General features: G+C 37.5%; 1 pseudogene across 1 annotated transcript; it reads right to left on the bottom strand.

Moving 5' to 3' along the window:
• Positions 1–2,997: 2,997 nt before the first annotated feature.
• LOC308385978 (sterile alpha motif domain-containing protein 3-like) lies at positions 2,998–8,889 on the bottom strand (annotated as a pseudogene). The gene is made up of 9 exons: positions 8,734–8,889; positions 6,216–6,411; positions 5,888–6,046; positions 5,642–5,729; positions 5,291–5,446; positions 4,623–4,829; positions 4,187–4,358; positions 3,985–4,064; positions 2,998–3,880 (listed from the first exon to the last, which is right to left on the bottom strand). The product of its transcript is annotated as a sterile alpha motif domain-containing protein 3-like (transcript).
• Positions 8,890–9,473: the final 584 nt, after the last annotated feature.

Below are 9,473 nucleotides of genomic sequence, written 5' to 3'. Positions count from 1 at the left end.
TTGCAATTAGAGCAGGGCGATATGGCCAAAAATATTTATCACGATATATATTTGAAAATTTGCGATAACGATATAACTGACGATATAATTGATGCGAGACAAAATACAACTCCACAACATTACTAGCGCAAAAAGACAACCTATCATTTATTTTCACTTAAACAAGAAGCTGGTTTTTATGTACATTAAAGCTTTATAAAAATGTAACAGTGCAAATGCAAATTCCTTGCTGAAAGTTTAACCAAAAGGCATTTCCAGTAGAAATGGGATGACATATCCTGAGCATAACCATGTATAATATCCACTGAAGTTAAAAAGAGGTGCTTTGCAACATTAAACTGCAGTGTGCAGTACGCATTTTTCGGACCATAAAATGCACGGGATTATAAGGCACATTAAGCGAAACAAAGCAGTCAGATAAATCAAACTTTATTAAACTCATTCTTCTTGCTTCCTCCACTTCTGTACCATTGATTCATTAATGTTGAATTCTCTGGCAGCTGCTCTATTCCCATGTTGTTGCAGTATATTAATGACTAACCTTCTATTGTGGATGGATTATCTCAGTTGTTCTCCTGACTGAAGTTTGGTCCGTTTACAGCACCCTGCCATGCGATTGCATTTGTCTCTAACCATGAGGAACCTTCACGTTAACTTTTATAAGTGGAAAAGTGTTAGTGTTCGTCCTCCAGCTTCACTGTTTATGTTATGCTAACATAGCTGTGCCGCTAGCGATCACGTAGCACATCATTATATACCAGCTAGCCCAACTTCAGTAACCCTACAAACGTCAATGCTGTTTAGTTTCCTGTCTTCATTTATGTTGGAAGTGATAGCAGAGCTGTACGTTTGATTTTTTTCAGAACTCTCTCAGTCAGAACATGCAATAGCATGCTTGGGTAACTAGCGAAACTAGCGAGCTAACTTCCGCTAGCTTCCTGCTAACTTCTAACTCCGTTAAATGTAATACATTTTGTTTTCATGGATGCCTGGAAGTTAAACTTCATAGTTACACCTGGTAAAGCAGCAATGCTGATCGTTTTATTAAAGATGAAAGAATTTAGACAGTTTTTAAGTCTCAGTGATGCTGCAGTGTTCGTTTGACCTGAAGTATACGGAGTTTAGGACCCAGATTACTCCCAGATTTAAGGGCATCTTAGTCCGACGGCCGCTTGCATGTTCTGCAAAAAAATGTGCTTTGTCGTGTATCTGACGGACAAACACCAAAGCAGTTCCACATCACTGAAGTTGCACCATTTTTACAAACCAATTCTGGTTCATCTGTTTCACTCAACAATCAGCCATGTGCGTACGAAAACAAAGGCACTGCGCATGCGCGTTTTACTCATCCCGATATTTCATTTTCCTATCGTTGCCTAACATTATACCGGTATTACCGTGAACGTTATAATATGGCCCAGCCCTAATTGCAATATAAAGAACCTTGAGATGACTGCTATTGTAATTTGGGGATCATTAAATAAATCTGACTTGAATTGATTTGGTCACTCTAATCTGACATCTGGCATCAACAAGGTATTTTCTCCCAGAGTTTCTGAAATGCTGTGAAATACTGAACGTAAACCTGTGTGGTACCAACAGCATTCAAAGTCACTTAAATTGTTTCCCCATTTTGATGCTCAGTTTGAACTTCATCAGGTGGGCTTGACAATGTCTACGTTGGCAGACAGCCACTGTGGCGCCATGACCAGGTTCTTATGGCAGTGGCTAGACTTATCTATTAATAGCAGCAAACAGCATCATGATTCAAAGAAGACAATATCAACTGTCAAAGCCTCAGAGAAACCAACAAACAAATATAGGCCATTTCACACAGCCTTGGACTGGCAGTTGGAAGTATATCGTGAAAAGCAGTTCCCAGAGCTCACTGTTAAAACTTCAGTCAGACCATACTTGATAATTACCTCTGAAGTTTCAAAACATTTGATCACAATGGAACTCACGGTGCCTTGGAAAGAGTATTTCAAACAATACCTTGAGAAGAAAACGCACAAGGTACCAAGACCTGCAGGAAAAGTGTAGGAACAGGGACAGGAGGACTTTCTGTGAGCCAAGAGAAGGAGGATGCAGAAGCTTTGCAGGATGCTCATTTTGCAAAGTTGAACATTACAGGAGCTGCTGGAGGGCCATTCAATCTTTGACTGAAGCTGCAAGGAAAGCCCATCCATGGGCTGCCGGTGAGTCACAACTTTCCTACATTTAAGCAACAAAACTTGCAGCTAAAACCTAAGTTAACATTAACAACACGCAAGCAATACTAATTTATTAATGTTTATAATTTCTTAATAAACCTGTAACAACTAATTTCGGCCGCGTAGGTGTAGGATTACAAACTGCAACCTCATTATAGTCACTTGAGGTCAAAATAAATGCATTGGCATTGTTTTGTCCCTTTTGTGTTTCCAAATTGTGTGAACACTGCTTGCAGTCTATAATTCCTGAGAGAAAATGTCTTGCCCTTTAGGTGCTTTATGTTCTGTGTGTTTAGAAAAGCAGAGGCTGTAAACGATGCACTGTATCGCTGGTGGGAGACCATTACAGTAAAGTTGTGGGCCAGACATCTGAACAATGAGCTGAATTGTGAAAGTTCGTTGCAGGAGGGAGCAGCAGACTCAGATAATGATGGTCTGTCGGTTTGTCACTGACAACACTGAGTGGGTCTCTTGCTATATAAAAATATTGATTATAGCTGCTTTAATAAAATTTGGATTCAGCTCTGCAGCTGTTTCCAAGAAAGTCAGGGCTTAAATGCTCCATTGGAGCTTTTTTCAAATGAAGAAAAAAGTAATCATGTGGTTGGACTGACTCCAGCAAAAGAGACTTTTCAAAACTACACACTCAGAAATTAAAGTACAGAAATGTACCTATAGGGGTACAATGGCTTGTCACTGGGGTGGTACCCTCTAAGGTACCGTTCTGTACCCTAAACTGTGGGTACTGATTGTACCCTTGTAATTTGTACCTTTTACACGTCAAACCTGTACTTTAAAGGGCAAAATTGTACCCTTAGTATAAAGTACAAAAAAGAACCCTTAAAAGGAGTACAAAAATGTCTTTCTAAAGGTTCAGTATCTACACACAGATTTCCTATATTTTTCCTCTCAAGATTTGAAAAATTGAAGATACAAAGTCAAAAATACTTGTCACATTTATTACCTTCTTAAATACATTGCTTAACTGTTACATACAAACTGTTATCAACAGAGTATGTGTCATAAGCTGCAACATCAATTTCCTGTCCAGGTTTTAGCAACGTCCATTCACTATCAACTCTAACACTGTATGAATGAAAATGGTTGTCATATAACAGAGGAATGAGAATTTTTCCACAAAAGACCCACATTGTGTCAATATTAACACAACACCTGTTCTCTGTGTTTCCTATACACATGTCGTCTGAAAGATTCATATTTTTTGAAGGAAGAACAGCAGTCACTGAGTCCACAGGTTATATCAAAATTGGCATCATGGGAATGAATAAGTCCTATGTGCTGCATAAGCTTTGTCAAACTAAAGGTTCTTCTGCCACATTTGGAGCACTGATATGGCTGAGGCATGGTGGTCAATACAGAAGATTTATTTGTCTGGTGACTGTGATTGGCAGAGGCCGGTCCTCACCCTCATCTATTTTCACAATGTACTTTTGGAGAAAAATCAGGGTGTTCTTCAGATGTTTTGGATAAGCAAGGTTGAAGACAAAATACAAGCAGAAAGAAGAGATGATTCCTTCAAAAATACACGAGCTTCTGCACACTTCACTGCCATCCAACTTCACAATGTTTGGAGCGCTTCTGGAGAACACTGGTTTCCAGTCTTCATGAAGTAGCTGAACAGTTGGATAGGGGGTTTTAGGATGAACCTTTGAAGTCAAAAAAGAAGGTAGAGGAAAGCAATATATTAGTCTCTTAACAAAAGATACATTTGTTTTCCTTTTATATAGACTAAATATTTTAATACACACACCTCTCCAAGTATGACAAAGAGATCCAGTTTCTCCTTGAAGACGTATGGCAGGAATAAAAGTGCAGCCCTTGTGTCAAGATCTGCCAAAAAACAACAAAACACAAGATCACCCATGCATTTTATCTGGCATTTCCAGTTACCTATAAAAATTATATAAAATGGAAGCCTTGAAGTTAAAAAAAAAAAAAAAAAAAGCAAATACCCGGTAGGTCATCAGTGAGAGCCTCCTCTCTTGCATCAAGGTAGAGCTGGTAGAGTGGGGTTTTCCCTTGTGTAAGGTCAATCACCTTTGCTGCAACACATGAGAGCCCTTCACGAAATCGCTGGCTTACATTACCCGTTGTTGGTTGGATCCACCCGAGTTCGTTGCACAGCTACAAGTAAAAAATTCATTTTCAGTACAAAATAACAGTGTATGAAAATGAAATAATCTAAAGTTGATATTAATTATGTATGGTGCTGCATAATTATTTTTTTTATAGAATTTAACAACAATACTGTAAGAAGTTACATGAACATACAAAAAAAGGAAAGAGGGACAGATGAAGAAAACAAGGTCAAGGGCAAATAAAATTTACTACTATAAACATGTTAAATGTGACAGCTATTTCCAAGTTCAATTCAGCTTTCTGACTTACACCAGTAGGCATCCCTAAGAAGGGGTACTTCTTCAACACATCCTCCACAGGCATACCATTTGCAATTTCTTTCTGCCGCCAAGCAAACGTTTGCTGCACACGGTTATGAACCACCATGGTATCTGGTTGCATCTTCTGATATTGGCACTGTAAGACCTTTAAGTGGGCGTCTATGGATAATAAATCCTCTCCTTGGACGCATGGTCCCTTGAAAGAAAGCAAGAGTGAGAAGAGAAAGTCAAAACAGATTAGAAACCCAACATAAGACTAAATATACAATTAGAGCTGACACGATCTGTGCATCACAAAGAACTCGTATCGGTTAAAGTTAACCGATACCATGAACCAATATTTAAAATATGGAAACTCTGAAATAATTTCACATAAAATCTTAATTGTTAACTTGAAATTTTAGTTTTGGAGTCATATTTAAATTTTTTTTTTTTTTTTTAATCTAGTTCACCCTCTTTTAGCGCCTTCTAATTAATAATATTTTGTGAGGTAGAAGTATTAGCATTGGTACTTTGTATTAGCAAGTGCTCTAATCCAAGTATTGGTATTGTTTCGGTTTGAAAAAAAAGGGGTACAGTTGCATCCCTAATCCTTAGTTTTAGATGTAATAACAGAGGCAAGAACATTTTATAGCTCAAGATGTCCCTCACACCAACCTGACAAACATTTCTCTGACTTGTTCATTGACATTTATTAGGCTGCCCTCTCCTCGTAGAACCAAACTTCTCCTTACAACGCCTCACTGCCTCACTGTCGACTAGTGGTGCCCGCTCTGATTTGAATTTACGTCTCAAAGACATATGCCATGTGTGCTTGTTGAACAGAAACATAAGTTACTGTAAAAACAATCTACACAAAATACACCCAACAAAGAATCAGTAAACATACTTCATACAAACCTACTGAGAGGCTACAGATTGTCTTACTAACAAAACAAGATTGAAAAAAGCTTCACTTTTACTTTGTAATCTTGAAGGAACCTTATGCAAATTTTAAATTTAACTTACATAACCATTTCCCTCACGATCCTTGAGGAAAGGATACTTCATTACCAGCGTCTTCACAGCTTGCACATATTCAGAATTTGTGGGATACCTGTAATATCAGAAGAAACATAAGTGTTAGAGCAACTGCTGACAAACAAACTTTATCAAGTGTCAGTTATTGTTTCTTAGTAATGTAGCGTTTATTTTCAATATGACAGATTCAGCTTTTTCTAAAGCAACAAGCTAACATTACCCTGATTAACTTACATAGTATACTGTGCCACAGCTTCATATAGAACTCTGATTATTGTGTGTCTGTCCCTTGGATTTTTATGGCACGGTTCTTTGTTGTCCAGTTTTAGTTGGAGATTTTTGGGAAATCTTGGAATTTCAAAAGAGGCTGGTAGTCTCAAAGTATTTTCATTGCTGTGAAAACAGTTAAGCGTTTGTTTTTATTGCATGAATTGAAGTATAAAACACTACAGTAACAATACATATGGTAGAAACAATGATCATATTAACTAAATCCTAAAAGTGCATAACGGCCAACATGTATGTTTCAGACATACTAACTTCATTATAAATAAGAAAATACCTTATTGAAGTTGACGAAGTAGATGGTTGCCAGTCTTCTGGAGAGACAGTCTGTAGAGTCAGCGTCACTGAAGATTCCTTCATCCTTGACACAAATTGGTTGAATTTAACCTGCTTTTTGAAGGATCCTTGGAAAAGGTATGCAACCATAGTCTCAGTAAGACCGCAGTCAACTGTGTCACCATCAACCTCATTGTCTGCAAGATAAATGGTAGTACAAACTCTAAATTCCATGTAAGAATATTTATCACCACATTTTTACATGGGTAAAAACCGTATATCACACACATTAAAACCTTTTGTACAACTTCTTTCAGTTCAAAGAAATATTCATTTAAAAAAATCAGTAAATTAAATAAAATAAAGCAAATCTTTAGAGTGAATCCTCTTGATATGCAAAGTTTTCATTTTTAAATTTAGATGTTTGTTTGGGACTACTGGACACAGGAGAGCAGAGTCTGAGCATGCTTTTGTGCCCTTTCAAGTTTGGAAGAAAAAAAAAGACTAGAATGCTGTAATTTGTTAATATTCACTACTAAGGTGACTCCTTTCTCCAGATTTCCGACAGTTTCTGCCGTCTGTTCTTTCAGACCGATTACTTATAGCGATAACACCCGCAGGACCGTATTACAAGCTCAGATTACATGCTGAAAAAGTTCCCACATTGCTTAAAACGCGACTATCAAACCCCAGCTGCGACACCCTTGTTATATTTTAAACAAGTGCGGTGTTAAGATATTTCCTTTAGACGTTATATTCAGCCGCCCATGTGTGTTGATGGCCTTGGAATGGATGTAAAAACGTGATTTTATTAAACCATTAATTAGAGCTGGGCGATAGAACGATAACGATATGTATCGCGATATAACTTTTACTCGATAGAGAAATTAAGCTATCGCGATAGACCTCGCCGCTCTTGTCCTCTTAAAAAAAAAGAAAAAAAAGATCAGCCAATCCAAATTAAGTAGCGCAGAGCCGAACCAATCACAGCCGCAGCGTCACGTCGCGTGACTTGTAACGTACAGCACAAGTGCCAAGCACATGTGTTTGTTTGGGAAGCAGCCAGCGGGTAATGGAGGAAATGAGTGTGCCGACTAGAAAAATCAACCGAGCGTGACCGAAGAGAAAACAGATGACGGTTCCAACGCCGGAGAGATTGTCGAACGGAAGAGCCATAGAAGTTCCGTAGTGTGAAGGTATTTCGGCTATTTCAAGTCTGACAAAAAACAGAGTAGCGTGCACTGTAAATTGTGCCGAAAGCAAGTCTGGAAATACAATGAACTGGTGCATGCGTCACACTGTGCGCCACGTTATTGTTTCGGTGAAATGAATTTCTACAATACTGTTAATTCTACTCTCTGCAGTGTTTAAATGCTTACATATACACACAGTTACTGTCCCTCCACACATACGACTCGGTTCTGCTTCTATGCCCCAGCTTTGTTTACTTTTTCCCACCGAGGCTTCTAGACTTCTGATTGGCCAATATTTCTGCACGGTTAGGAATCTAGCGCCACCTGCTGCTTTGGCATGTTCATAGCAGCGTTTTCCTTCATTTCTGCCTTTATGTGTGGACGGGATTATTTTTTAAAACGAAAACGGAAAATCTCCGTTTTCAAAAATACCCGTGTACGTGTGGACGTAGCCTCAGTCTCTGACTGGAAGCGCTAATTCGTCATTCGGCTTTTGTCAGACTAAAGTAACTGTTAAAACTGTTTGAAAAGCTCAGCTATACAACAAGGAGAGATTGAGAATTTCCTTTTAGTTCTCAGTTTATTTGATATTGACAAAAGTTAGTCAGTTTTGTCTGTTCTTCTGTAAAACAAACTAAGATTTATTTTTAGAATTAATATTTTGTTTCTAAGTGGAATTGACAATTTAGTCTGTTTCATTTGTTCTATTTTGAAACTTAAACGCTTTAGCGGCTGCCTTTTGTGTAGTTTGCAATATTTGCCTTTATTTATCTGAAAAAGTCTCATGTTCCTTAAGTACATCTACCCTGTTGAACTTATTATGGGAAATAAATATTTAAATAAAAACAAGCTGCTGATTATTTCACATTTTACTTGTGAGCAACGGCACATTTAAATCTTACAAATATAGTTATTTGGCTTATATCGTGATAGATATCGTTATCGCCTGAAATGAAAAAAACATATCGTGATATGAAAAAATCTCATATCGCCCAGCTCTACCATTAATACACTAACGGTAAACTGCATTCAGCTACCAGGGAATCAAATTTCGCGCCATTCCGCTGCACAGGGGTTACCGAACCCATAGACTGTGGCCGAACCACATATATAAGTTCAAACTTATACAAATACTATGTGTACACATTTTTCATTTTTCAGAACTGTGACCTCAACTTTACACATGAAACGTTTGTAAAAACGTTTGTAAAAAGACATAATTTGAGCTAAGAGAGTGCCGAAACTAGCTAAATTGCTAATATACGTTAAGCTAGGCTAAACCAATAATTAGTAATTACGCTACATTTTTCTTTAAATAAAACTTACCTCTGAAATGCTGAGCTTCAGCTTCGGTGACATCTAAGCCCCACTCTTGTATTTTTGTTAAGAGTTCCTCGGTTGAAAGTGAACAGAGCACACCAGGACTTGCAAGTTCATAATCCATCTCCCTCCGTTGATAAAACAAAATGGCACCTGCTGCATTTACAGAAAATTCTAGAATCCACCAGCTATTCGTTGAGTTTCTTCTTCTACTTTTTGTTTGATGTTGTGAGGATGGGCTCAACTCGCACTCCGAGTTCAATAAGGGTGCTTTTTTGCAATTCATCCAAATAGTTATACTTTAAAAAAAACACTCTCTTAAAAAATTTTTTAAATGCATTTTTACTTTTTTTTCTTTCAAATAAATTCATTGTTCTTAAAGCAGCTTAAAAGTAAGGGGGGGGGGAGGGGTTCAGGGAATACAAAAACAACAACAGCAATGAAAATAATAAAAAATAAAAACACTAAAATATATGCTTATATCAATACAGTTGCAAATAAATTACTGTCAAAAAGAATAAAAAACAAAAAACCTCTAATCAAAAAGAGCTTAATCAACCTGTACTTTATCTTTTGAAAGAATTGGTACAAATAAGTACTTTTCACAATTAAGGAACATGTATGTACCTTTCAGACGCTAAAAAAGGTACAGATAGTTACCCCGAGGTCCAATATTTGTCCTTAGACTGTATTAATGTCATTTTTGTACCTTGGGGCACAGTAATGTACCCCTTCCGTACCACTAT

Source organism: Rhamphochromis sp. 'chilingali', assembly GCF_963969265.1.
Source record: "Rhamphochromis sp. 'chilingali' genome assembly, chromosome: 2".
Classification (NCBI taxonomy): Eukaryota; Metazoa; Chordata; class Actinopteri; order Cichliformes; family Cichlidae; genus Rhamphochromis; species Rhamphochromis sp. 'chilingali'.
The sequence above is the reverse complement of the archived record's forward strand: the minus strand, read 5'-3'. Positions and strand labels throughout refer to the sequence as shown.